This window comes from Rattus norvegicus, chromosome 9, assembly GCF_021556685.1.
Source record: "Rattus norvegicus strain SHRSP/BbbUtx chromosome 9, alternate assembly SHRSP_T2T, whole genome shotgun sequence".
NCBI classification, from domain to species: Eukaryota; Metazoa; Chordata; class Mammalia; order Rodentia; family Muridae; genus Rattus; species Rattus norvegicus.
The window spans coordinates 74,373,063-74,400,631 of NC_141542.1; positions in this window are offsets into that span (position 1 = coordinate 74,373,063).

Sequence of the window (27,569 nt, forward strand, 5' to 3'; positions counted from 1 at the left end):
ATACTCCAGCTGTATAGATATCTCATTAGTGGCTAAAACTAAGTAAACCCCCGTTCCTTGCTTTGTTTGATCTAACAATGCAAAACTCATTTTCTGCTGGTGCAGCATGTGTGGACAATGGGCTGTGTGAATTAGCTATCTTCTTACCATTCTTGGAAAAAGCTCCCTCCTCCCAGGTGCGCAGATTTCCTTTCACAGGCACAAAGTACAGTATGAGTAGAACATCTGGCTCATAAAAGTTCTTTTGAAGGCAAAACAGAACACTTCTCTGGTCAAAGGACGATAATGGTGAAAGTTATCTAGGAAGATTCCTAGCAGAAGTTGCCTGGGGCTCATCTTGTTCTCCACAATCCCTTCAAGTGTATTCCCTGCCTGCTACTTTTCTGCAGGGACTGTAATTAGAAAGGAGTCAGCTAGAGCAAGCATCCCATGTCCTGAGTCCACACACCAGAAAGTGTGACGAGTGTCTTGTGAAGATTGTAAGCTGTGTTTCTGGGAACTTGTCTTTTCTTGTACAAAAGATGAAGGTGATTAGTTACAGAGATATAAAGCTTAGGAAACAAGAGGAGAAATTGAGACCACCCACGCTGAAGCGATGACAAAATTGTGTATTTGATAAGCTCTGTATGGGAGATTGAATGTGAAGCCAAAATACAATAAAGTTCCTGCTGTTTACTTCTCATTTTGTGTAGGGGCAGTGAAATTTGCTCAGCTACCATGGCTTAGACAGCACACATGTCCTCTGACACCAGAAAACTTTACTGTCCACTGGGTTTTTTGCTTATTTTTGGTTTTGCTGGTATACAGACATACCAATTAGACCCAAAATAATGCTGATTGCTTTAAACACTTAATTAACTAGTCTAAGCCATTCTACAATAGCCTATGAGATGGTTCCTAAAGTATTACTAAAATTTAACAAGAGATCCTATTAAATGTATTATTGTCACTTTGATTTCGTCCATATAATTGATATACCCAACTTACCTCATGGATTTTAAATTCCAACAGCAAAGAAATAAAAAGATCTTTGTCTCAGGCGAGTCCCCTTCAGAATTACCCAATGGATCTGTCTCTGCACTGAGTTCAAATCCAAAACACTCAATTTAGCCAGAAAAGAAAAATCATCATTTAAATAATTAACAAGGCAAAAAATCAAACCTTGGTACCCATTGCCCAATGCTCTAGGATGTGTGGCAAATGTTTATTGAACAAGCCTGGAGCTTGAATAAAATCCAGTAGGCTCCTCTCCTGAATGAGTTGTTCACTGGAGGACAGTTACCCAGTGGTCACTGCTTCCCTGTGCTTCATCAGGAATCAAGGACTGAGGCTCCCCTAACTACCTGCTGCTTCCTTGAAGCTCCACAGCCTTGAGCTCTGCCTTCAGAAATTGTCAGGGGAACAAACATTAGTAAAATGGCACTCATTCTGCCTTAGCAATGTTGCAGAGCTCCACAAATCACAGATCCGCCTTCCTTCCTTCCTTCTTTCCTTCCTTTCTTCCTCCATTCTCCCCCCTTCTTTTTCTTTCTTCCTATTTATACTGAAGCACAAGGGGTAAAACTCAACAAAAGCAGGTGACAAACCAAAACAGGAAGAGTGGCGACTTGATCCAAAGAGACTACTAAGGACAGTGGAAGGAACACCAAGGGTGGTATGATTCCCCAGTGAGGGTCCCAGGAAAAGGGTAGGTAAGAGGGGAAGGCAGGGTGAGCTGTGTAGGAATTAGCTCCTGAGAGGAGCTAGAGCCAGCCTTTACACTTGGGGACCTGTGAGGAGGGTGCTGACAGGATAAATTCCTTCCCCTTTCCCCTCTTTCAGTGCTTCTCACTGATCAGCCCAGCTGGATGTCATAGAGCAGTGGAAACTGTCAACAATTTCAGAACATGTGTGGCTCCAGGGTCACCGAGCAGAGCAGAGAGGGCAGGTGTGGATGAAGACAAGGCACCAAGCCTGCCAGTAGACCCTCAGACTCTGCATTTGATTCTGGCTTAATGACATAATTAACGTGTCCTTGAGACCATTATTATTTTTCTCCCTCAATTGGATTTCTTTCTTATTTTCTTTTTTTTTTTAAATTCATCTGTCTACTGACTACGGGCCTATTTTAATTTCAAGACCTTGACTGTCTGGTTCCTAAACTCCAAGACTATTTCATAAGTTTCAATCCAAAGTAATCCTTTCAGAAACTAGTCTGCTCTCTACATCACACAGACAATGGTTTAGAAATTTAAATGTCTACAGTTTATTTTAACACATGCTAGTACAATTTTTTTTAAATTTATACTAAGAGAATAAAAGATTAAAATCTCTCAGTCAAAAGCCAAACTAGGCTGCTATCTGAGTTAAAGTTAACCACATAGTAAATTCTGTGCTCAAATTCACCCACAGTTGTAGTGTGTGGTTTCTACTTCCCCACTTTATGCACCAGGTGGACTGTGTTACCAGGGGCACCCAGGTTCCCTCATATCCGCAGATGAAACACACACACACACACACACACACACACACACACTATTTTATTATGCTTTTAGCTCAATGGCCAGTCTCTCCTAAGCCTCTCGGCTAGCCTGCCCTTCTCTTCACTTCCAGCTCAACATCTCTAACTCTGCCCTCAACTCAGTTGCTCAGTTACCTTTAGTCCTAGTTCAGCCCCCTAAAATCTGCCCTCAGCTTAGTTGTGTTCCTATTCTCCTGCCTGCTATCCCAGACCCAGTCAGGAAATGACCAATGGCCACTCCACCAGATATCTTACATGATAGGTGGCTCTTTCTCCCTCTGAAACATGGCAACGTTTTCCTCTCTCCTGTATCTGCTAGCCTGCCTGTGGGTACCGGAAAGTTCTGCCTCTTCTTTCCAACCATTGGCTGCTAGCATCTTTATTGACTGATCAAGAACCAACTGGGAAACAGGACTTTCAGCATTCATTCTCAATCAGAGCATCAGAATCATCCCCTATACACAGTGGCACAAATATAGTGGTTTGAATATGTTTTGCCCATAGGAAGTAGCACTATTAGAAGGTATGACCTTATTGGAGGAGGTGCAACATTGTTAAAGAAAGTGTACCACTGTGGGTGTGTGTTTGAGGCCCCTAAGCTTTGTGGTTCACTCTTATGAAGAACATTTTGATGAAAAGGAGCAAGATGAGAAGGGAAAAATACAAAGTGTATGGTTCAGTTATTAAAGGGGCGCCAGGAAATACAACGTAACTAAATCCTGTGCTCAAAAATATTAAATGGAATCAAGGGAGTGGTGTCCTTGGGGCAAGATCCCACACAGCTAAGCTTATTGCTTGTGAATTTGCAGTTTAACAAGGAATAGCTATATCACGTTAAGCATTATTACTTGGTTATTGTTTTCATTTGGACTTTTAATCTGTAATGAACCACAATTCAGAAATTGTATTTGGAGCATTTAGGAGACCAAAGCATACAGATCTCTGAGTTTAAGGTCAGTCTCCAGAACAAGTTCCAGGACACTCAAGCTGAGGCAATGAAGGAGTTGGAAAACAAAAAGCTGGTAATGATGTAATAAAACAAAGGGACCATGTTCTAGCCCCAGTAAGCAACAGAACTCAGCAGCTTCACACATGTGGCTATGGCATTAGAGTCAAGAGTCAAAGGGGTTACTGGGACAATTGATGCTGGTTACCTGGAGCTAAGAAATTAGCAGTGAGAAGAGACCAACATTACTGAGGTAAAAATCTTCTCAGAAGTCTTTCCTGAGAGCACAAAGAAGCTGTGTTCCAAAGATAGCGAAGGTTGTACCTTGTGCTGCAACTGGACTTGGTATTAAGTGAGAGTCACCCAGGTGGTACTGGTTTTGAAGGTGTGAAGGGGTTATGGGGAACAGCTGATGTTTGGCACTGTGAGAGGCCAGGAAATGTGACTGGTGAAGGTGCAGGCCAGGACTGAAGGAGCCATGCAAGGCTTTAAGGCTTGTACCATAAAGAGATCCTATGAAAGACTATTGGTGAAACCTAGTTGCATCAGAAGACCCCAAAGTACTGGGGATGCCAATACCATGGACTGACCACCAAGAATAGCCGAAGCAGTGGAGTGGGATCTACCAGAGCCTAGAATGCTACCGAGGGCAGAGCTGGAGGAGTGACCCAAGCCTTTTGGAGGAGCCCAGAAAACATGTACATCCCAGACATTGGAACCAGAAGCTGCGAAGTTGAAATGGCCTTGGAGACTCCAATATGTTAGAGATGCTAGCGCTCTAGGATATCTGTTAGGTATGTGACTAACAGGGAGTGAAACCTGCAAAGAAGAGTGTTGTAGTCAACAAAAATGAAAGGAGTTGAGCATCAGACATGGAGATGTAGAGTTTGGAATTTGTCCAGCTGGTTTTGGGTCTTTCTTTGGTCCAGCATTTACTCACTATGACATTTCAGAATGGTAATGTATAGCCTTTGATGTTGGAAGTTTGTGATTGTTTTAAATTTTGATTTTATAGGGGAATAGTTAAGAGATTGCATGAATCTCAGAAGAGACTTTGAACTTCAGACTTTTCAACATTGCTGAGACTGTGATAGACTGCAGGAACTTTTGAAGTTGGACTAAATGGTTTTTTGCAATATGCTATGGCTAAGTATGGTCCCCATAGACTTGTGTGTTTTGAACAAGCCTTCCAGGGGACAGGGAGTGGAATGTGGTAGTTTGAATGTGCTTTGCATGAGGAAAGTGGCACTATTAGGACTTGTGGCCTTATTGGAGGAGTTGTAGCCTTGTTAGAGGAAGTGTGTCACTGTGGGGGTGGACTTTAAGGCTCCTAACCTCATGCTCTGCCCCATGAAGAAGAGTCTTCTTCTGCTGCCTTTGGAAGAAGACGTAGAACATTTAGTTCTTTCTCCAGCACCACGTCTATTCCAACACCGTCTTGCTTCCTGTCATGATGATAAGGGACTGAACCATCAAAACTGTAAGCCAGCTCCAATTACATGTTGTCCTTTATAAGAGTTGTCTCAGCCATGTTGTCTCTTCACAGTAATGGAAACCATAACAAAGACAACATACTATCCAATTTTGCTTGAATCTGGACGGACACATGAAATTCAGACTAGGAAGCCATAAAGAGTATTTTATTGTCAATTTTTCTACAATGGTTGTTTCTCTTTCTTGCTTTAACATCCTAACACAGGCCATGTGCTCTAGTAATCTCTTGCCATGTGAGATCTCTTACAATAATAAAATTCTCCCTTGCTCGGGTTTCCTGTGAGAAGCCTCACCTAATGGTATCCATCCAAGGAGTTATAGGAGCCATTTTAAACTACAAAAATCACTTCAGATCTCACATGGGTTATTTTTCAAGCATTCATCAGTTTATTTGAGTGGATTTTCAATCAAAACATGTCTCTCAGGCTGGCTATCTTGGATCCTTCTTTTCTAAATAGAAAAGTAATCAGGGAGATCAAGTTACCTGGCCAAGCTCTTCTCTCCAAAGTAGCTATCATGATTGAAGGCAGATGCCAGTTGGTGCTTTAGACAGGTGATGAAAATCCAGAGATACTTGAAGAATGGAGTCTTGACATTATCTCTTGTTACGTGGATCTATACCCGAGCCAGAGTTTCTTAAAAGTAATTTAAGTACTATCTAGCCCACAATAACATCAGGAGAGGTGAGTTTCTGGCTCTTTATGACAGATGGGCACTATCTTGGGTAGGCTTTAGTTAGACTATATTAGAATTAAAGGTTGTTTTACATAACCCCATGTTAGGTCAGAAAGACCTTTATGGTGGTGATTCTAGATGTCCTCTATGATTATAGTTTGCTCTTGAGGACCAGCATTGATGAGTTAAATACTCCTATTCTCCAGTCAAGGGCCAACTAGGTCAGAAACAATAGACTCCCATTTTTAAGTCCTTTTCTTCTTTTGGTCCCATCTATTGATTTGTTCTCTTTATTAGACAAGCCAATAATAAACATTTCTAAAAGTCCTACCAAGGACAGCATGATGTGGTCAAACCTTACAATCTCAATATTAAGGAGACTGATACAGGATGACCTGTGTCCTAGCCTTGAACACATGGTGAGATCATGTTTTTCTAAAACAAAAAAATCATCAAAAGACTGACAAAAGTGCCAAGGTTACAGTAGTAGAGCCAGGAAAGTGTTTGTCATTTAAGTATAAAGATTAGAATCTGATTCCAGAACATATGTAAGGAAAGATATGATGATATGCTCTAGTAATCTCTGGAGTGAACACTGAGGGAGCTGAGACAGGTAGATCTTTGGGGGGCAGGATGGAGGGGGGGAATTAGCCAGCCATCCTATTCTGCTCAAAGAACTCATACAAACCAACAGGAGGTGGTGTGGTATTTTAAATGAGAATGGCCCTCATAGGACCCCATATGTATTCTGTTTGGTGGGAAAATCAAGAGGTGTAGCCTTATTGGAAAAGGTGGGCTTTGAGTTTTCAAAGACTCATGCCTGGTCTGGCACCCTCCCTCCTTCCTCTCCCCTCCTCCTCTCTTTCCTCCCTTTCCCTCTACCTCTCCCCCTCCCCTACTCCTCCCTCATGCCTGTCGAGCAGACATAAGCTTTCAGTTACTGCTCCACCTCCATGCAGTACTGCCTGCTGCTGCTGCTGCTGCTATATACTCCCTGCCATGATGGTCATAGACTCATCTGAAACCATAAGCAAGTTCCCAGTTAAATACTTCATTGTATACGTTACCTTGATCATGGTGTCCTTCATAGCAATAGCAAAGCAACTGAGGCAGATGGTACCAAGGTTGTTGTCTGACCCTCACATGCATACAAAGGTGCATTTGCACATACATGCATATGCACATACAAACATGCTCATAAAACAGAAACCAAAAGCAAGGAGGGAAAGTGAAATGGGAAAAGGAAGAGAGAAAAGGAGGGAAGAAAGGAGAGAAGGGGAAAGGAAACAAACCTTTTGTAAACTGTATGATCGAAATCCTTTGTTCTAGAGAAGAAGCTATCCTGGCCAACCCCACACAGAGGGAATTGTTAGAACAGATGAACGTCATCCTCTCCAACTTTACTCAGCTTAAATTCTATTTTATCTAATTATCAGGTGTGTGCTCTTGGGCAATTTTATTAGCCTCTCTTAACCTTGAATTCTTTTCTTCCCTTTTCTTTTCAAATTTTGGGCAACGATAAAAATCCTATTCCAGGAGACTGCTATAATGACTAAATAAAAATGTAAATCCCTCGGGTGTCACCTACACTACTGATTAAATAAACATTAGCTTCACCACATTTCCTACCCCTCTCTTCTCCACTTCATTGAGCTTTCTATGCTCAGGTAAAAGCTGCTGCAAACAGGCTGGGAGCAGGGAATTTTACCCTTCTGACAGGTCAGAAAGGTTGCTCCTCCCCCTCCTAAAGTCAAGGGTGTGTAATGTTTTAAAAGTAGGGTTACTTATTCTGCTCTTATAGAAATTGAACTGTTTAAAGACACATTTTTTTTCATTTTGGATAGAAATCTGTCTTCAGTATCTTTCTGTCCATTGTTTCTGTACAATGTCACTTCTGTTACATTGTGGAAATGGCTCTAAGAGTTAGATGTGAAGTTCCAGAAACTGGTCAGCTTTGTAACCTTAAATAAGTGACCTGTCCACTACAAAATAAAAAGCATATGGCCACCCTCTTTCAGGACTCTCACAGGTGCTTTCTGGACACTGTGCCCCTAACTGCCTGCCATTTTGCATGCGCCCCTCCTACACACACACACACACACACACACACACACACACACACACACACACATGAAAGCACATACTTTAGTACTTTACATTTGGGAATTTTAAAAGATAATGAAATATCTGTAGTAAGAGCTACCAGAGAAAATTCCTGAGAGCATTGTGCTGGCAGACAAAGGCTTTTCAGACACTGGGCAAAAGGGACAAAGATGTGAACACAAGATAGGACAAAGAGCAAACATCCCAGGATTTCTGAGGCTATGACATGTCCTGCTGAGGTGTGGTTGCATAAGAAATCTTGAGGTAAGAGAGAAACTTGAAGCAATCCCACTAAAATCAGGGACTAGACAAGGCTGCCCACTCTTTCCCTACCTATTCAATATAGTACTCGAAGTCCTAGCCAAAGCAATTAGAAAATGGAAGGGGGTCAAAGGGATACAAATTGGAAAGGAAGAAGTCAAAATACACTATTTGCAGATGATATGATAGTATACTTAAGTGACCCCAAAATTCCACAGAGAACTACAACAACTGATAAACAACTTCAGCAAAGTGGCTTGGTATAAAATTAACTCAAACTAATCAGTTGCCTTCCTCTACTCAAAGGATAAACAGGCTGAGAAGGAAATTAGAGAAATGACACCCTTCTCAATAGTCACAAATAGCCTAAACTACCTCAGTGTGACTCTAACCAAGCAAGTGAAAGATCTGTATGACAAGAACTTCAAGTCTCTAAAGAAAGAAATTGAAGAAGATTTCAGAAGATAGAAAGATCTCCCATGCTCATGGATTGGCAGGATTAATATAGTAAAAATGGTCATCTTGCCAAGAGCATTCTATAGATTCAATGCAATTCCTATCAAAATTCCTACTCGATTTATAGAACTAGAGCAATTTGCAAATTCATTTGGAATAACAAAAAACCCAAGATAGCAAAAACTATTCTCAACAATAAAAGACCTTCTGGGGGAATCACCATCCCTAACCTCAAGCTGTACTACAGAGTAATCATGATAAAAATAAAAATTTAAAAAAAAAATAAAAACTGTAGGGCATTGGTACAGAGACAGGCAGGTAGATGAATAGAATAGAATTGAAGATTCAGAAATGAACCCACACACCTATGGTCACTTGATTTTTGACAAAGGAGCTAAAACCATCCAGTGCAAAACAGACAGAACTTTCAACAAATGGTGCTGTTTCAACTGGAGGTCAGCATGTAGAAGAATAAAAACCAATCCATTCTTATCTCCTTGTACAAAGTCCAAGTCCAAGTGGATCAAGGACCTCCAAATATACTTAAACTAATAGAAGAGAAATTGGGGAAGAGCCTCAAACATGTGGGCACAGGGGAAATTTTTCTGAACAGAACACCAACAGCTTATGCTCTAAGATCAAGAATTGACAAATGGGACCTCATAAAATTGCAAAGTTTCTGTAAGGCAAAGGACACTGTCATTAGGACAAAATGGCAACCTACAGATTGGGAAAAGATCTTTATGAATCCTACATCCGAGAGAGGACTAATATCCAAACTATTCAAAGAACTCAAGAAGTTAGACACCAGAGAGCCAATTAAAAATGTGGTACAAAGCTAAACAAAGAATTCTCAGCTGAGGAATACCAAATGCCCAAGAAGCACCTAAAGAAATGTTCAACATCCTTAGTCATCAGAGAGATGCAAATCAAAACAACCCTGAGATTTCCCCTCACACTAGTCAGAATGGCTAAAATCAAAAACTCAGGTACAGCAGATGCTGGTGAGGATGTGGAACACTCCTCCATTGTTGGTGGGATTACAATCACTCTGGAAATCAGTCTGGAGGTTCCTCAGAAAATCAGACATTGCACTACCTGAGGATCCAGCTATACCTCTCCTGGGCATATACCCAAAATATGCTCCAACATACAACAAACACACATGCTCCACTATGTTCATAGCAGCCTTATTTATTACTGCCAGAAGCTGGAAAGAACCCAGATGTCCCCTCAGCAAAGGAATGAATATGAAAATGTGGTACATTTACACAATGGAGTACTACTCAGCTATTAAAAACAATGACTTCATGAAATTCATAGGCAAATGGATGGAACTAGAAAATATCATCCTGAGTGAGGTAACCCAATCACAAAACAAAACACAAGGTATGCACTCATTGATAACTTGATATTAGCCCAAAAGTTCAGAATACCCAAGATACAATCCACAGACTACATGAAGCTCAAGAAGAAGGAAGACAAAACTGTGGATGCTTCAGTCCTTCTTAGAAGTGGGGAACAAAATACTCACAGGAGGAAATACCAAGACAAAGTGTGGAGCAGAGACTGAAGGAGACTGAAGGAGCAGAGACATCTAGAGCCTGCCCCACCTGCGGATCCAGCCCATATACAGTCACCAAACCCATAGACTATTGTAGATGTTAAGCAGTGTATGCTGACAGGAGTCTGATATAGCTGTCTCCTGAGAGGCTCTGACAGAGCCTGACAAATACAGAAGCAGATGCTGGCAGCCAACCATTGGACTGAGCATGGGGTTCCCAATGGAGGAGTTAGAGAAAGGACTGAAGGAGCTGAAGGGGTTTGCAACCCCATAGGAAGAACAACAATATCAATCATCCAGATAACCCAGAACTTCCAGGGACTAAAACACCAACCAAATAGTAAACATAGAGTACTCATGGCTCCAACTGCATATGTAGCAGAAGATGCTCTTGTTGGGCATCAATGGGAGGAGAGGCCCTTGGTCCTATGAAGGCTCGATGCCCCAAGTGTAGGGGAATGCCAGGGCAAGGAGGAGGGAGGGAGTTGAGAGGAGCACCTTCATAGAAGCCGGGGGGGGGTGCGGGGTGGGGGGAGATGGCCTAGAGGGTTTCCGGAGGGGAAACTGGGAAAGGGGGCAACATTTCAAATGTAAATAAAGAAAATACCCAATAAAAGAAGAGAAAGAAAAAAACTTGAGGTCTAGATGAGAGGTTTAAATGAGATACAGCATATAAGAAGGAGATCTTAAAGGAGCTTTCAGAGAAAGAATTCAGTCTAGCAGCCGGGAACCATGAAAGTCTAGAGTTAGAGATGAAAGAAGAGTGAGCTGATGAAGGGTATAGGATATGTAGAATACGCATCGGGACATTTCAGACATTTCTAGAGATGGAGCAAGAGGAAACATGGAAAATGGCTCCAAATTTTCCTATCAACATATTAGCATGCCCCAAACAAACAGAGTCATTGGAGTAAGAAGGGAAAGAGACTCTTGTGGAGTCCAGACTAGAAATAGCAAATACAGAGTCACCTGGGCTATGGTGCTAGACTCTGGGCAGCAAAGGTATGACAGGTGTAGCTCTGCTCTGGAGCACACACTGATAAGAGCTGCCTGTGCTGGCTCTGGGGTTTCCAGCAACCTGGTTCATTCAGACCTATTCTTCAAGTCACAGTAACTGTGTATCTCTCTTACACAGTTTCTGTGATACTGTGGTTATTTATGTAGATCTCACCCTTCTTACCACACCGTAAGTTTGAGAGTAAGCATGCACGGGATCTAATGCCTTTATTATCATCCTGTGTGTCTCAAGCAGTGCCTGTGCTCGGTAGATGACAATGATAAATGAGCAGATTAAGTGTGACTATGATGTAAGAGCATGATTTGGCCATGCGCTTGATGAGCTCTTGTGCTGCAGATGCCAACCAGACAGAACAGCACTGGTTTGAGATCTGCCCAGGCACACAGCAAAGAAACGATATATACAAAGACTATTTAAACATGCAACTCTAAAACAAAGACAGAATTTTTTTCTTGGCTAAAAGTAAAGAAGTCATTCAAATCAGCTAGTGTGGAGAGATGCTGCAGGCCTGCTAAGCTCAAGGTACACAGCAGACAAAGGCAAGTAGAGGCTAATCCCTACACTGCAATGCAGCTATAATGGTTCCACACAGTCTGAAGGGACTAGTAGGTTTCCTTTACATATTTCTGCTGAGAAAAACACCCCAAAATTACCGTGGTATAGGGCAACAGCGATACACTATGCTCATGGAATCTGCAGACCAGGGTCTCTGAAAGGGCAAAGGGTGAGTCTTCTCTATAGGGCCGAAGAGCTTCATGGAAGGACTCACCAGGCCGATGAGTAGAAGAGCTGGGGCAAGAGAATCCATTTTTAAAATGGCTTCATTTGGAGCCCTAGATGTAATGGCTGGAGATGGTCTCAGTTGGGACTGGAAACCTCTGAAGAAAACATGAAAGTACAAAGGAAATGGTAAGTGAGATCGTACCATCCCGCCCTTGTCTACAGGGGCCCTCGTCCAAGGGCTCCTTGCCCTTACACAGGGGTCTGAGAGTGTGAATAACTGAACCCATATGGATTGCGGCTTTGCTATGATAGACTTTAACTTATAAATTGAGCATGGCAGGACATTATTAGTAGCTAATTATGAGCTAAAACCATCATAATACTTTCAATGGAAATTATTAAAAATCTATGAGTTATTTCTGGACCTTTCCATTTATTATTTTCAGATTCTGGTTGATCACAATAACTGAAACCGGAAAGGGATCATTACTGGACAGAATAGCAAGTGCTGGTGAGAATGTAGGAGAACAGGATACTTCACTGGTGAAAACAGAATGGAGAATCCCAATGGAAAACTCGCTTCCCTTGAAACTCAGCAGTTCTAGGTCTGAGCAAAATCTTAGCAGTTTTTTTTTTTACTACCTAAGATGTTCTTCATTTTATAATAAATATCAGCATCTCCATGACAATGATGGTTGAGCCCACAGGGCTAGTTGTAGGCAGATAGGGGCAGATGAGCCATGCATCTCTGGATCTCTGCTGGGAGTGTGTCTACCTAACTGGGGATCAGTATATGCAGTCTTAATCCATCTGTGTGCTTCTTTCTGATCAGTGTGCCTTATTCATCCTCATCCAGGGTCTAGCAAGTAGCCCGAACACATTCTTCTTGTGGCAATGACAGGGACTCAGCTATGCCACCTCAGAACATACTGAACCCTGATTGGGTTATACTTTGCCTAATAACATTCCATTGGCCAATGGAAGGCATATAGTCAAACCCAAATTTAAGGAGCAGTAAGATATACTCTAGTGGGAGGGACCAGAGTCACAGGGTAAAGGACATGGATACAGAGAGCAGTAAGGAGCTGAAGCCTTTAGTGACAGCGGTGATAGCCACTGCAGAACTAATCAGAACAAAGAGATGACATGACCTGTGTTCATGGAAGACTGTGGGTGATAGATTGTAGAGTTTGACTCCCTGGGTAACAGCGGAAATGAATAAGCCACAGATACTACAGCAGCATGCAGAAGCTTGCAAAGCAAGACGGTGCTGGAAAAGTAGTTTCAAAATAAAAACGAAGACTATTAAATAGTTCCTGAGGAGCCTTTAAATGCTGCTCATGCTTTTGTGGATATGCAGACATGTGCTAAATGTGACTAAGGGAGACTCACTTCACTCTCACAGCAATGTTTATCTCTAAAGGAAGACAGCAGTGGGGTCCTGAAGAGAGACAAAATGGGCTGCACTATGTCTGTGGCACCGAACTTCCTAATATAGAGGATATGGTAGGAAATGGGAGAATCTAATACATGCAGAATCTGGTTGCTGAATCGCATATTGCTTTTTCTATGAGTCTGGGGGTTTGAGCCAAGCAAATAGTGTCTGGTGTAGAGATGCCCGCTACACACAACAGGGCTTTCTGACCAATCCAACCACTTCCTATCCCATCCCCTGTCAATGCTTGGAAGTTGTTCCAGACGCATATGCAAAGAAAATTAGACAGAAAGAGATTCCCCAACTCCAGCTCTCCCAAACTGTCTGGCTTTGGTTCTAAACCAAAGACATACAAATTCTTGCTTGGCACAGATATCTGTCTGGCTCTTTCCTGAGTCAGCAAATCAGGTTACAGGGACACAGGATCAAGGTGCCTTTGTGGGGAGGACTGAGCTTGGTGGGAGTTAGTGTATACGATCCCTCCTCCACTCCTTTTAAATTAAACCTTTATCAAAGCATCTCAGAGTCTCTTCATCCTCAGGGAAATGAAAGGGACTATTATGGGAAGAAAACAAACCCCAAATTTTGTTAGCAAATATTAAGAAAAATTTCAATCACGGCCAAGAGAAACTGCCAGATGGCCTGGAAGTAAATAGTGGTTGTGGTGGTGGGGGTGGGGTTGCTACAGTGAGAGGTGCAGGGCGGAGGGGACTGGCTTGTGGGGGTAGCTGGGCTCTCATTCTCAAGAACAGTGAAGCAAAAGCCCTAAGGGAATGATTTTTAACAGCATGAGATCCAACACTTCTCTTTAAAAGCAGCACGGAGTTTATTCTCCTCTTGTTTTGCCGTATTTCACTCTGAAAATGCTGGTTTGGAATCAAAATGTGCACACATCTGGAAAAGCATAGACGTTATCTAAATGTAATGTCAGGTTTCTGGCCTGCCTCTGCTGTTGACGCTTGGATGGCTGTATTAATATGTATTAATGGTAAACAGATGAGACATCTTTGAAACAGCAGCTTAATTGAAGAAAATGGGCCCAGTGGCTGCAAGGCCACGACAGGGCAATCAGCGCAGTTTGCAAAGGCGCTCAGCTGAAATGAATATCTTTGCCCATTTGCAACACTGCATTCAACAGTAATCTGAATGGTTTTCTTTCGTTATTTTTTTAACAGAAAAAATTTTAGTTACTATCCATGATTTTGAGGTTACATATGGTGGTTGTAAATAGAAAAAACCCTCTCTTCCCTCCTCTTCCATTCCTTTATACAGTGTTGATGGAATCGTTTTTCTTCAAAGCACATCCTGAATTTTTCCATTTCTCTTCCTTTCCACAGCTCCCTCCCTATCACCGTCACCCAAATGACCCCCCTTCCACATCACAGTGTGGGAGTGGTGGCTCTAAGCTGCTCTCCTGTGGCTACTCTTTCCTATCTCAATACAGCACAAGAGTCAGCTCTCTGAAATATAAACTTGGTCATATGACTTCCCTGAAAAAAAAAATCCTCCCTTCGCTCTCTTTGTTTTCGTTAAAATCCTTGTCTATGGCCATGAGCCCGCTGCCCTGTAGAGGACCCACAACTCTACTCAACCCATGCTCTCCCTCCCTAAACACCTGCCAGGGCATGGCTTCATTTTCAGTCAGGAGTTACCGATGGTATGCTTACATAGGGAAATCAAACAAGTTTGCATGAACCAGGAAGATGGCTCAGTGGGTAATGTGCCTGCTAAACAAGCGTGAGGAGCTGGACCAGGATCACTGGAAGCCACAGGCACGGCAGGGTGAGTGAGGCAGCCTGCCTGTAATGCCGGCAACTGAGAGATGAAGATAGGGGATCCTTAAGGCAAGTGACCTCAGCAGACTAACAGAATTGGCAAGCTCTGGGTTCAGCAAAAGACCCTATCCCCAAACTTCAAGTGTACAGAGTGGTCAAGTAAGACTCCTCCAGCTTCCAGAAGTACCCATGAGCACCAGCATATGTGTGTGCCCCACACATGTGAATGCACATACAAAACTATTATGAAATGTACACGCCCCTGAGTGTACATGTTCAACTATCTTGAGATACTCTTTGAGATTTTGCACACATACCTGATGATCATGATTAGATCGGGAGCTTATCAATAGCCCTTGTCTCCATTGGGCTAAGCCAACATTTTCCCATGTGAGCCATGAAGAAGCAAAGCTCACAGTCTTCCCTCTCTGAATGGCTTTTATTTTCCACAGAGTTGATCATTGCCGTGTGTCTCTATCAGCTTGATTTTTCTCACCAGCGTCAGTAGTAAACTCTTCCCCAGGAGTGTGAACAGCTCTGTCATCTTTCAAACAAGTGTGTGTGTGTGTGTGTGTGTGTGTGTGTGTGTGTGTGTGTGTGTGTGAGAGAGAGAGAGAGAGAGAGAGAGAGAGAGAGAGAGAGAGAGACTTTTTATATTCGTTAGGAATTATCCTTGACTAGACCTCAGCATGTGACAGTGGCTGTCATGCCTTTCTCAGCATTTTAGTAGAATGGCAGGAGGAAGCTAAGTCGGTTCCCTTCTCCCTTGCTATCTATACTCAAATGTCCCTCACATCCCTCTGATCCTCAAAGCCTTGACACATGCTGACTCCTTTACCTCACTGTCCACTCTGACCTTTCCCTAATTTCTTCTCAGTTTTTTAGAGCTGAGTCACTTCAGAGCATTCTCTGATTCCCACTCGATGGTCAAATTCTTTCCTAGTGTCTTCCACTCTTGCTGGGAAGCTCTTAACACAAGTATTAGTGCACTGCACTAATGACCTAAAATATTCATCTTGGGGTTCATTCTCCCTGCACAACTAACACATGAACTTTTCCCTAATCAAATACATTCATCTACCCAGAAACAAGCAAGGAATATTTTAGATAAGGACAAGAAGCATCTAACACCCATCTTTGACTTCCTACAAAAGCTGAGAGAGTTTAATGGGCAGGTCAGGAATGGGAGTGGAGAGGAGAAATGATGCTGTCCTGAGGATCAGATAAAAGACAAAAGTGGACTCTGCATCAGGATACAACCAAGCCATCTTCAGCCAGCAGCATGGAGATCTGAAAGATACCACTCAGACAGTAATCCACCTAAAATACACTACAGCTAGCTTAATTGATAACACTGGTTAGTATATAAATAAATATATGCTAGTATACAAATAAAAGTTCCAAAACATACTTTCTTTTATACAAATTATCTAGATTAACTGATATAAAACTGCTAGTATGATATACAGAAGTTGTAGCATAAATCATTCATTAACTCACTGTAAAATCTAAAGCATCCTTGGGTCATAGAACTTGATGGGTATGATCCTGTGTCCACTGCTAGAGGAGGAAGATTTTCCTGGTCGCCAGACTCCACCCTCTGCCAGCCTCTGGATTCAAATATAGCTTTGTTGGTTAGTTCTCAGGTATACCTTCTGTTCTTGTCCCAAGTGTGGTGACAGCTATCTGCTTTTCTGCCCTAATGCTTTCTCTAAGGCCTCTGGAGCTTATTCCTTGAAGGCAAAGCCCAAAAGCAAACCTCTTGGGAACAACCTCAAATTATAGTAAATTGGCATCTACTGGAAGCAATGTCCACAGCCCTAGACTCTAACTTTTGGAAAGCCTTGAACTTGCCACCCTTCTGTCTTCCAAGTAGCTGGAATCAGGGGCTAAGTCCCGTAGGTTTGGTTTAGGGGAAGCATTCTGTGTGGCCTTTCAAAGGGTCACTGGAAGTTTAAGGTCCCAGTTGCCCAAAGTGAAGAGCAGAACAAGCACATACCTATGTCATCTTCTCTTGCTTTAGTGTATTAACTAGTCTCCCTGTGGCTTCACTCTTACTTACCTAGGAAACTTTCTAAAACACTCTAGCTGCACCAAAATCCTTGCCTAGGGCTCTGGTTTTGAGAAAAGCCAAAACTAACTTATTGTCTAAATTCTATCCAATGAACCGAGGACTAATTTTGGGAATTGTCAAACTTTTTCAATGGCTTCTTCTTCAAGTGAGGTCACTGGAATTGGTGAGTAATGGTGTCCTTCCCCCCACCCTCATTTCATTCTACCTGTTCCCAGTGCTTCCTAGACCTCTGCATAGGCCTGCCAACCTCCTTCACCTTCCTGGGATAGGCACACCATAGGTGAAGGGAGGTTGCAGGAGGACAGGCTGAGGAGATTTGGCTTATACCAGTAGATGACAAGAGCATCACCATAGAAGGAAAAAGAACAGAAGAGAGGAAAGAAAAAGACACAAAGAGCAGTGACTGGCAGCTAGGTCAGTGCTTTCACCTTATGTTGTCTGAAGCTCTGGCTACACTGTCAGCTCTGGTAACCAGGAACAAAGCAAAAAAAGGAACGAATGGTCCAGAGTGTGGGTTCAGAGGAGAGGAGGTAACAGAATTCTCATGGTCACTTGCTTAAGCTCATGGCTTCCTAATTCTTAAACAGGGTCTTGCAGAGCCTTTGCAACTTCCTTTGAGCATGAAGTTTATTTCTTCCAATGAGCATAGTTAGGTTTAGTTCTTGGCAGTATGCAGAATTAGTCTTCCTCAGATCATTATAGGATGTTCCTACCCTGTCCCCACCACACACCACACACCAAGACTTTAGGAACTGGCACAACTTCTCAATGCCTAAAACAAACCATTTGATGGCCATTGTACGCTCCACAGATCTGCACTTCAAGTGTCCTAACCAAAAAGTCTGCTTTAAAATCACATATGAAGGAATTTTGCTAAACTATAATTTTATTGCTTATTGAAGTTGGTCCTGTTATTTCCCAGTTGGTACAAAAACATTTCCATATTTCAATAATTACTAAAACTACATCAATGTACCTGTGGGATATCAATCTTGCCTGCAGACTTTTCTCCATATCAGCATGGACCTGTACCCCAAAGCTACCTGCACAGATGTAGATAACCCAGAAGAGCCTATGTCCATCCCCAGAACCTTTTTAAAGTCCCCATTCAAACCCTGTCTCCACTTCTGTGTAATGACTCATCCCCCAGACTCTCAGGGTTAACACGAATATATATTATTACTTCTAAAGCTTCTCTGATTAACTGAGTGCTTCTCACTCAGGGTCCCTTCTGGGCTTGCAGCAGAATGCCAGACAGGGCTGCAATTGTCACCTGGATACCTCAAATGGCTTCTTTGCCCTCATGCTTTAGATCCATGGCAGAGCTGGAAAGGGTGTCAAGAAAATTTCTTATCATGTCGCCTCTCCTCAAGTCCACAGCACGGAAGGCCTATAAACCACAATGACCAGCTCTGCAAGATTCTCCTAAGTGGTGGCTCTCATATCTTGATGGTAACCAACTACTCTCTAACTGAACGTAAGGCAAGCTCAACGGGAGGAAAATCATGCCTGGTTCTGGAAACCTAGACAGCTTTCTGGGGCTAGTGAGGTCATGGATAGTAGAAGAAAACATACACCACTTTACTAGACCAGCAAAATTTCTAACTGCGTTCTAAATACTTACCCTCATATTCTGTGAAATTGAATGCAATACCTCACAACACACACACACACACACACACACACACACACACACACACACACACACAGGCTCATATATTTGAATGCTTAGTCCCCAGTTGGTGGACATGTTTGGGAAGGACTGGAAGTTATGGACCAGTTGGAGAAGGTGTGCCACTGGAGGTGAGTTTCAAAAGCTCACACCATTTCCAGTTAATTCTCTCTCTCCTCATGCTTGTTGTCTCAGTTTGTTGACAGCTACTGCTCAGTCGCCATGTCTGCTTGCCTGCTACAAGTCATAAACTCACCCTCTGACACTTAAGCCTCCATTCAGTGATAAGTTGCCTTGGTCATGGTGCTTCATCACAACAGTAGAAAAGTAACTAAGACATATCTTCAGGTAAGTGTAGCTTTTAACCCTTGTCAAAGAAGCTTCTTGTCATAGTTGACAGAGACTATCACAGGGAACCATAACTGGTCAAAATACAAAGACCAACTATTCATAGAGTGCCCATCCCAACAGACATATATAAAACTCAACTCCTATGCCTAAGACTCAACATTCTAGAAGAGGTGGTGGAAGGATTATAGGAGCCAGAAGGCTGGGAAGTCTGCTGTGAGATTGTCTCTCCTAGAGAGGACAGGAAAGCTATGTATTCATGTACCCAAACAATGATCAATAGACGTGTTAATATGCAAGGAGAAAATCTCACAGAATTCTATCATTAAACAAAGGCAACTAAGAAATACTGAGAAAGGAGGAATTTTGTCTAACCCAAGGATGAGCCCCTAGTTGGTTATATAATACCAAGTGGCCAGCCCTGAAATCATGTGTATATAACTGACAATAAACAGACTCATCAGGGTGTGTGTGTGTGTGTGTGTGTGTGTGTGTGTGTGTGTGTGTGTAACAATCAAAGGAAGAGGCCATGAATTTGAGAGGGAGTAAAGACGGATCGGGAGGAGTTAGAATATGGGGACAGAAGGGGGTTGGAGGAAATAAAGGGAAGGGGAGAAATTATGTAATTACATTTTAATGAAAATTTGTTAATTATTATTTTATGTGTGTATGTATTTTCTTTGAATACATGTCAGCATAATACTGTAATTCCTGGTGCCCATGGAAGCTAGAATCAGGCATCAGATCCTCTGGAACTGAAGTTACAAATGGTTGTGAGCCACTATGTGGGTACTGAGAATCAAATCTGGGTCCTCTGTAAGAGCAGCCAGTGTGTTTAATCACTGATCCATCTCCCCAGACCTGCATTTAAGAATTTAATTTTATTAATGTGTATATGTATGTGTGTGTGTGTGTGTGTGTGTGTGTGTGTGTGTGTGTGTGTGTGAATATATGCACATGTGGTCCCAAGGAAGCCAGGAGAAGGCATCAGGATGGAGTTGGAGTTCTAAGTTGTGAGTCATCGTGTGTGTGCTGAGAACTGGACTCTGTAAGAGTGACAAGCACTTAAACACTGAGCCGTCTCCCTATCCTACCATTCTTTGTATTTTGTTTTGGTTTGGTTTGGTTAACTATGTCTTCTTAACCATTTCCAAATGCAAAAACCATTCTTAGTATTCAGGCAAAACAACAAAGCAGCAGGCTGCATCTGACCGACGGACTGCAGTTTACCAACCCGTAGTCTTGACTCATTTCTAGAGAGTCAGAGACCGTGCTCGTCATACTCACTCTTGTGAAACCTGTATTTAGCACACCATAGCAGTTCTCAATAAATATTTATTGAGAGAATGAATAGTTGATTTATAAACAAATTATAAAAGCCCTAAGTAGGAATGTCGCTGCAAAGCCTTTAGTGAAAACCTCAACATCCACCTCCCTCCTCCACTTAAAATCTACCTCCAAACTTACATTTGCAGCCTTATTGACATTCCTCTAGAAATATAGCAGTATCAGTACACGCAAGTCTCACTTACCCATGTTAAATGTGCCCAGAGCACCTTGAATAATCGGAAACTTCAATACGAATGAGTGATAGAGGCTTATTGCCTTCTCAGCTTCTCTGAGAGTTTGCGGGCACAGGCCATGAATCAGTAATAACATCTCTGAGCCACAGGCCACTGTTAAAGTGCTGGTAACGTGCCACTGTAGAGGCACTGAACTGCCAAAAGTTGTCCAGGAGATTCTTGCTCAAATCCCCTCATTTTCCAGCCATCCTACTGGCGATCCCTACTTGAATGCCCAAACCACAGGCCCTAGTGCCAGACCAATAGTCATTCATTTTTGTGTTCCAAGTTGTTCCTCCTCTTCCGTCCTTTCTATAAATGACACCAGAAGTTTCTAATTCCCGAGGCAGGAAATGGGAATTTCCCTCCTCCTCTCTTTCTTCCTCATTTTCATACCTCCCAATCGCTATAGGGCCTGGTTAGCTCCCATTAACAATATTCTACACCTAAGTCTTCCAGACACCTTCGCCTCTCATTCCTCCCCACTCTTATGCAGCCTCTCCTACTTCCCATGTACACAGTGTCTAGTTCTCAATTCAAGAATGGTTTTCAAATGGGACTTAGTAGTTATTGCCTTGTTTGATAATCATTTGACTAGCAAACTTCTTAAAGTAGACTCCTGATCATGTCACTTGGCTACTCTGGAACATTTGGTGGTCCTCTGTACTGGCCAAATTAGATAACCTCCTCAGCACTGTATCCATTAGAATCTAGCTTTTTAGCCTCATGTCTCATACAATTTTTGGCACAACAGAAGAGAAAAAGACAGTCTTCCAATAGTTATTCTTTCCTTCTTAGAACTAGTGCTATTGGCTTTGATACAGAGCCAGGATCACTGTATTTTCAAGCTTACCTTAGAGTCAGCTATGGGTATTTTTTCAAGTATTGATGTTCTGATTGTTTTTTCTTAATTTTCTATTATTTTATCAACTCAATACAAGCCACAGTTATCTGAGAAGAGGAACCTCAACTGAGAATTGCCTGTAGTTCACTCTATGGTGTGTTTTCTTGATTAATAGTAGACGTGAGAGAGCGCATCCATCTGGGGTTGGTGATACACCTGGGCAAATGGTCCTGAGTTCCATAAGAAAGCAGGCTGAGCAAGCCATGAGGCATCAGTAGGCAGCAGGAAGCAGCAGTAGGCAGCAGGAAGCAGAAGTAGGCAGCAGGAAGCAACAGGAAGCAGCAGAAAGCAGCAGGAAGCAGCAGGAAGCAGCAGGAAGCAGAAGTAGGCAGCAGGAAGCAGTAGGAAGCAGCAGGAAGCAGCAGGAAGCAGAAGTAGGCAGCAGGAAGCAGTAGGAAGCAGCAGGAAGCAACAGGAAGCAGAAGTAGGCAGCAGGAAGCAGTAGGAAGCAGCAGGAAACAGTAGGAAGCAGCAGGAAGCAGCAGAAAACAGCAGGAAGCAGCAGGAAGCAGCAGGAAGCAGCAGAAAACAGCAGGAAGCAGCACGCCTCCACAGCTCTACTTCAGCTCTTGCCTGCAGTTCCCTGGCTTGAGCTCCTGCCCTTATTTACCTGACTGTTTCCTCCCTATGTCACTTTAGGTTGTACTCTTTATCACAACAACAGAAAAATCATTAAGACATCTAGAAAATAGGAAGTAATAGAAAATACTGTGCCCAAACTGTAGAAAGCATCTCTACATGGTCAAAGGTACTGCTCACTCTCACGCGTCTCCAGACAGCTGGACAGTGTGGACATGAGGGCAGCGGCTTGGGTTGTCATCTACTATAAGATAGAAATCACTTAGTATGGATGTAAGCACATAAGGAACCTGGGTTCTTGCTGTTTGGAGTCATTCTACCCACCCTAATCCCACAACTGCCAGGTTCCTTTATGTGAGACAAAACCAAGCTGCTGTCTTGCTCACACCATGGCTACTTTGCCGTCCCTTCCTTTTCCCCTCTTTTAAACACAATTACAGTATGATTGTTCTAGGTCATTGCTGACTGCACAGACTGTGGATACCCTCCTCTTATCTAATCAGCCATCCAGCTTCTCAGAAATGAGAGCAGAGACTGTCAAAAGGGTACGTCATTCTGTAGTGTAGGAGACAGAGAGGTCCTGGTGAGAGACGAAGTCTTGGTGACCTTCTAGCATCTTGCCTCTCCTGTTCCAGAAACGAGTGTTTTCCTACTACGGGCTTATACGAAACACTTTCGATTCTCATTATAACAAGTATCTACCTTTTTTCCCAGTAGAATCTTCTTGTGGAAGCTAGGCTGACCTGGAGCACCTGAATCTTCTATCCTCAGTTGCCCGATTATTCCTGGGATTACAGGCACAGATCATCCAGTGCCAACAAGAGTCCCCTTTCCGTTTAGTTCTTGTCTAGCTTTTGTTCCATGAACCCCAAATATGTGTCTATATATACATATATTGATGGAATACTCTGTAATATGACCTTATGTACAGTTCTCTAGCTGGGGGTCATAAATGGTTGTGTGGCAGTGCAAGGGATCCTACAACTGCATGAATTCGGTTGCAATCCTGCAGTTGCCTCCAGATTTCGTCTTCTTACTCTCTTTCTCCAAATTGTCCTCTCTTTGGGTTTTCTGTGACATTTGTATGACACTTAACCATTTTTTTTGCTCCAATTTATCAGGGTCCTTGAGCAGCCAGCTTGTAAATTACAGTGCAATACGGTCCAGTCTTTCCTGCTCTCCTGCGCCCAGTACTCAATGCGTCTCCCAGCACTAGAATCTCTTTGCATCAAGAGCAATCTAAGGTGTAATAGGCTAGGGTTTTGTTCTGTTTTGTTGGGATATTTTTGTATTGTTTTGTTCATTGTAGTAGTTGTTGTAATCAGATTCCTTTAACTTTTACCAAAACTGAGGTTTACCTATAAATGGATGAAAAACAGAGAGGGAATTCTTTTGATAACCTAAAACTTCTGACCACAAAGCGAATGAAAAACTTGAATTGAGAAAGGTAAAGAAAAGCGAATTGCAGTAAGTGAATAACTTCAGGTTGGAAAACGGACTCTGCTCTCCAGTGTGCTGTAACTTAAACACATATCCCTCATTTCAGAGTTCAGCAGACAGCTGGAAACCCACACAGGCTGCCAAAACTGTGTGACCTACATTTGCAGCTAGGCAGCCTTTCCTGAGTGCAGTCCCGGATTCAGACTCTTTAGTTTGAATTTTCTTTGGGAGTATTATGTGTTCTGGATAAGAGGGTAACAGACACATTCCGACTTTTGCTTCCAGACATCTTAAACCACATTAATCCACCTTTCTGTCCTTCAAACACAAGAGCAAGCAAACAAAAACCATGTGCTCGAAACATTTTCAGGTTTAAAGCATTACTTGGAGAAACTAGAGAACTTTTTTGGTTCTTTGGAAGTTCAGCTATCATACTGTATTTCTGCGTCTTCGGGATTAACATAAACTCTAAAATAAGAACTTGCATTCCGGGTTACATCTGCTTTGTATTAATGTGAATAAAACAAGCTAAATGACTGACCGTTACAGTCTCCCCATGCGTAAGGCCTGGGGGACTTTGTCAGGAGTCAGAAGCAAATGCTTAAAGGGAAATTCCAAGTTCCTCAAGATTCCCTGAAGGAGCCTGCTCAGACCTGCCATCTAGGGCTTTAATGTGAGGATAGGGTTTGTTTTTATGGTATTTGAAAATAAGGGGAGGATTCAATTTTCAGGTCCCTGGTCCAAGAGAGATTTTTGCCTCCTGAACTTCTGACTCCTAATCTCTAGACTATAAAAATGCAGTCAAACCCTGGGGTGGTTATCATATCTCAGCAGCTTTTGTAATTGATATCCAAGAGCCAATCACCTCACCAAATTTTACAAGGAATGTGACCGCCATGTTTTTTAAGGTGTCACTTTTGTCCCCAGGGCCTTCTCTATTCTTTGTTATGGTCTTTTTCCCTTTTCCCACATCTAACTGATCTGTTCACTCTAGAAGAAAATCTTGCCAAACTATCAAAATTAATCATTTTCTTCCCAAGGGTTATAATGCCTCTGTTTTCCTACCCATAACATACACAGCCCACACAGAACAGTCCGTCCCCACTCACCCCTAATCTCCCTAGCCATCACCTCCAGAAGGTGCAGCCTCAGGATCTGGCCAAGGCCAATTTTAAAAGATGCAGAGCAAGTACCAATCACACACTTTCTCCTCTATATGTCCCTGACTTTTCTGTATGCGTATAAACCTGCTCAAATCCCCTAAAAGCTACCCAACACTAATAAGTTAAATAAGCGACAAAGACAGGAGACTAATCAAGTGGAGAACAGAAAGCCCTCCTTATATTAAGAATGTGGTTCCTAAATGAAGATTGGATGACAGACTTAGAAAATCACCAATGGATGAGAAACATGACTGATTGATTCAGACAAGAATTATCAATAGCTTCTCTGGAGGATAAAATTGTAAGGAGAAACAAGACATTTATTGCAAGGGTTATTATTTACTAGAGAAAAACAGTAAGCTTTGCAGTTGTGCTATCTAGGAAAACATACCTTGACGAAACGGCCAAAATGACCCCAGACTTGGAAGAAACATCACCATGTGCTTGCTGATTGGATGTGCTGAGAAAAGCACAGCACCACACGTGTGGTTCCCCCGCAATGAAAGCATGAGGAAGCATCCGATTATCTGTGTCAACAGGCTGCCTGAGAAACTCAGCCCTGTCCCCTTTTTACTGTTCATATTTGGGGCCAGAGAGAGGTTCAGTTAGCAAAGTGCTTGCCGTACAAGCAAGAGGACCTGAGTTCACAGCCCAACACTCATATAAAAAGCCTGGCAGGCACCTATATCCTAGAAAGCACAGAGGCAGAGACAGGCTGATTCTCCGGGACTCACTCTGTATGAGCAGATACATACGAGTACGTACACACACACACACACACACACACACACACACACACACACACACACGTGCACACACATGCACACATGCACAAACACGAATGCACACTGCACACACACACACACACACACACACACACACACCACAATAATGCATCATGAAGTACAAAGACATGACGGTGTACTGAAAACAACAGAACAGCTAACTGCAATGCACGACCTAATGTTTTCATGCAGTGCAGAGCATCATTGGAACAGTTAGGAGAGTCTGAATTAGGTCTGCAAGGTATTGTACCAATGTTAATTTCCTGCTTTGGGCCATTTTGCTGTGTTATGTAAGGACAGCTTTGTACTTTAAGAAGTGCACTATAGACCCCAAGAGATATTTAGTTTGCCATTGAGATGGTCACAATAGTCTCCTCCCTGCAAAGAAACTGGAACCCTGCATTAAGACCAGGGAAGATGATGGCTGCTCAGGATTTTATATCACAGGAGCTGCACCACAAGATGCCATTAAGAAGACAACACCTGCACAGAGCACAGAGCTTCCTGTCAGTATTATGCTCTGTCTACCCTGCCCTAGCACTCAATAAAGACATAATGTGCAAATATGCTCAAGCATGAGGGGTAAAACAGTATCAGAGACTTACTCCCATACAGTTCAGAAAACAAGAGAGAGAGAGAGAGAGAGAGAGAGAGAGAGAGAGCTTGTAAAAATCGATAATAATAATGATGATGATGATGATGATGATGATGATAATAATAATAATAATAATAATAATAATAATAATAATAACGGCAGCTGACAACAGCTCAGTGAACTCAGGAGGCTGGGTTCTATTCCCGTTACCCATGTGGTAGATGTGATGGACAAAGAGAACTTAACTCCCACCAGTGTGTTCTCTCTCTCTCTCTCTCTCTCTCTCTCTCTCTCTCTCTCTCTCTCTCTCTCCCCTTCTTTATCTCCTTCCTTATCTCCCTCCCTCCCTCCCTGTCTATCATCACAGGAAGTCAACCCAACTCTGCCTTTGCTTCCGAGTCTGAAGTCCTGTTCTCAAGGCCAGACCTAGCATCCGGGCTCCTCTCACTGCCTTTCCCACTGTCCACTTGAGGTCCTGATGCAATCCCCAGTGCTCTCAGTGATGCCACATCCAATAATCTCTGAATTCCTTGTCCTATTTTTCCAGTATTCATGCCCAAGACGTAGCGCCCTGCGACTGTTCTCTAAGCCCTCGGCACCTATAACAGCAGTCAGTTTACTTCTGTGCCTCCCCACAAATCTTGAAGGGCACAGACCGTGTTGACTCATCTTAGCCGTATAAGAAGCACTTAACATATTCTTAGCACTTAGTAGGCTCTTGGTATACACTGGATGTACCACCAGTTAGAAGGAACCGTACTGTCCAAACTGGAAGAAACTCGGCTCTCTTATTGCAAGATCTCAATGAACATGTTTGATTCTAAAGCAGGATGCTTCGGTGAGGCAGGATTGGTTTGTTTGTTTTGTTAATTGTGTTTGTCTAAGCAGGCCTATTTCATTGTTATTGCTGTTCCCGAGACTGGGCTATAATCCCATTTTCGGAACTACTGTCTGGCTCCCATAATAGTAGACAGGATGAGAGTGAGCAGAAGCTTTCCATCCTGCCTTCCTCTGATTTGTAGGCTTTCTCACGTCAAATGCAACTTAGATTTTTCTTTATACTCCGGTTTCCTACTGGTTTCCATTTGGTAGAGAAAATGAAGTTTGGCATAGGACATAAAATGTATTCATTAACCTTACAGCAGCTTCAAAATGATGCTTAAATAATGGCTTCATTTCTCCTGAAAACATTTTTTTCATCAAATTGCTGGGAGAAAATAAAACTCCAGAAGAGCTTCACATAAGAATGTTTCATTTTTTGTTCCCATAAGGTGTGATCCTGAGACCACCATCCGTAATTCCTTTCAACTGCTTGCATCTAAACAAGAAGCTGAAACAGAGGTGACCCCCTAACGTCCCTGAAATAAACTATGTCAGGTCAAATAATACAGAATACCAAATTCCGTGTGGCTACTTTTTGTTTTGTTTCAAAATTTTTATGTATTTTAATGTGTATGGGTGATCTGCCTGTGTGCATATACGTGTGCATGCATGTGT